A 2,528-nucleotide genomic window follows, 5' to 3' on the forward strand; every position below is an offset into this window, starting at 1 on the left:
CAAGAGCCCCTCAGCGGCGTGAAGGTACCTCCCTGGATGGGATGCTGGATCACTACCTGATGAAGAATTGAAGTCTCCATAGACTTTCCTAGAGATTTCGACGACAACCATAAGACTCCAGTGATTAGGTGGCCGGTACTGTTAATTAAGTGGCCAGAACTGTTCATTAGATGAACAGCACTGTAGGTCAAGTGGCCAGCACTGTTAGTTAGGTGACTACCACCGTTAAGTAAGTTGCCAGCACTGTTAATTAGATAATCAGCACTGATAAGTGGTTAGTACTTTTTGGTGGCCATCATTGAGTAAATGGCCATCACTGTTAATTAGGTGATCAGCGCCGTTGAGTAAGTGGCCAGCACTGTTAATTAGATGATCAGCACCGTTGATTAAGTGGGCAGCACTCTTAATTAGGTGACTAATACTACTGTTAAGGTTAATGGTTGGCACAATCCCCTGGTACCAGCTTTTCTTTATTCATGCACTAAAACCCTTCTATATATATTATCATCACAGCCATCAGTTTTTCTTTTTTTGTGTGGGGGAGGGGGATTTTTAACCAGATTTTTTTAACTCTGTATCAAGATTTTTAATGCAACTTTGATTTTTTTAAATTCTTAAGTAGAGACGGTATATCAGGGTATATAAGTTTATTCCCTGTATACACACGCACACATATATATTATATATATATATATATATATATATATATATATATATATATATATATATATATATATATATATATATATATATATATATATATGTATAATGCATGCAAAGAATCTTATATACCTTGATATACCTTCTCTAATCAAGAATTTAAAAATCAAAGTTGTATTAAAAATCTTGACACAGTAAAATAATCTGATTAGAAATCATCCCTCCCCCCCCCCCCCCCGAAAAAAAAATACTGGTGGCTCTGCTGATAATATTAAAGACACAGGTTGCAGAAAAAGCTTTGAGATAACTTCGTAAAACTGTGCAAAGTGCGAGACGTTGTCCTAATGAAAGCTTATTCTTCAACGCGTGTCTTCTTTTCAACGTTTCATTAATATTTCAGTATTATTTTTTGTGTCAATACAAGATACAAAAGCAATCTTAAAAAAACATACAATTTTGTAAAATGACAAAAAAAGGGACTTTGTCGAGGTCCCGCATAACCAGCCAATAATGTTTTGTGTTGTCATCGTGATTCACGAAATCGTAATAACACGATTACAAACAAACCACGAAATGGGTGGGGTTAGAACCCATGGCAAAAGAGTCGTAAAACTCCAGGCCAGTGCGTAAGCCAACTAGGTACATTTATACACCATAGGGAGGTTAGTATAACCTCCCTATGGTGTATAAATACACCTAGCTGAATGAATCTTATTGTAGCCAGCTGGTCCAGTGGCGTACGCATTGGCTTGGAGTTTTGCGACTCATTTACCATTAGTTCTAGCCCCACCCGTTCCGTGGTTTGATTCGTGTTGTTCTTGGTGTCGTATCTCGTAGCATATATGAATGGCACTACAACTACTACACGGAGATCATTTCCATTCATAAAACACTACTGGCGTTCATTGTTCGTGTTGTCAGTGGTAATCACCTGCTTCGACAGAGCCATTCATAAAACCAGCTCAAATCGTCAATCCAAACAGTGAGTATTGTTTTTAATGTACGTAAATGGCCTTATGTCTCGGGAGTGAGAAGTGTGGCGGTCGTGAATTTAAAATGTCGATGTTTTAAGATTGGTCTTCGTGCCGCCTAAATGGACTTCTCGTGTAGAAAGATTTATGTTTTGGTATCAGTGACGCGACGCATTAAAACAGTTATTTTTACAATGGAAGAATCATGATCCTAATATATGTAATACATATGCATAGTTGAATTATATATATATAATATATATATATATATATATATATATATATATATATATATATATATATATATATATATATATATATATATATATATAATGTATATTTATGCATGTACGTAGTGTACACTCACTAGCAGTAAGAGAATGTGCAGTGTACATACATACTGAATAAGAGAATAAACAAAATACAAAGCATCTTAAAAAAAGATGGAATCTTGGGCAGAACTCTTAAGTTACCTTGAAACCCATTTTGGGCTCGCGACACCTCGACGTCTTGTCCGTTTTGGTGTTGTCGCCCGCAACGGGTCTCCGGGGATGGGTTCCTCTCCTAGCACCCTCTGATGCCCTGCAGGAATGGCCTACTATAGCCTCACTTGCTAGAGGAGTTTCGATCTAAACAACACTTCGATTCATTGGTTCAGGAGATAAAATGAACTGGCCTCAGAGACATCCTCAGGGGCCCTGCAGGAATGGCCTATTGTAGCGTGTCTTGCTAGAGGAGTTTCGATCTAAGCAACACAGTGATTCATTGCTTCACTAGATAAAATGAACGGACCACTAACTTTTCAAGGAGCTCTGGTAACACTGATGGTATATCCTTTTTTTATTGAGTTTCAAATACGTGTGATTTATAGCTTCGTTGTGTTTCGTCAACATTATT

At 37.3% G+C, this 2,528-nt stretch overlaps 1 protein-coding gene across 1 annotated transcript in view; it reads right to left on the bottom strand.

The window, feature by feature from the left end:
• The window catches only part of LOC128686190 (uncharacterized), a 76,788-nt gene extending 74,556 nt beyond the window's left edge, over positions 1-2,232 (bottom strand). Inside the window, exon 1 of the mRNA XM_070083476.1 lies at positions 2,105-2,232. The gene's annotated coding sequence lies outside the window, so the exon portion shown is untranslated. The remainder of the gene's footprint in view (positions 1-2,104) is intronic.
• Between the last annotated feature and the right edge of the window lie 296 nt (positions 2,233-2,528).

The sequence above is a fragment of the Cherax quadricarinatus genome, chromosome 9 (genome assembly GCF_038502225.1).
Source record: "Cherax quadricarinatus isolate ZL_2023a chromosome 9, ASM3850222v1, whole genome shotgun sequence".
Taxonomy (NCBI): Eukaryota; Metazoa; Arthropoda; class Malacostraca; order Decapoda; family Parastacidae; genus Cherax; species Cherax quadricarinatus.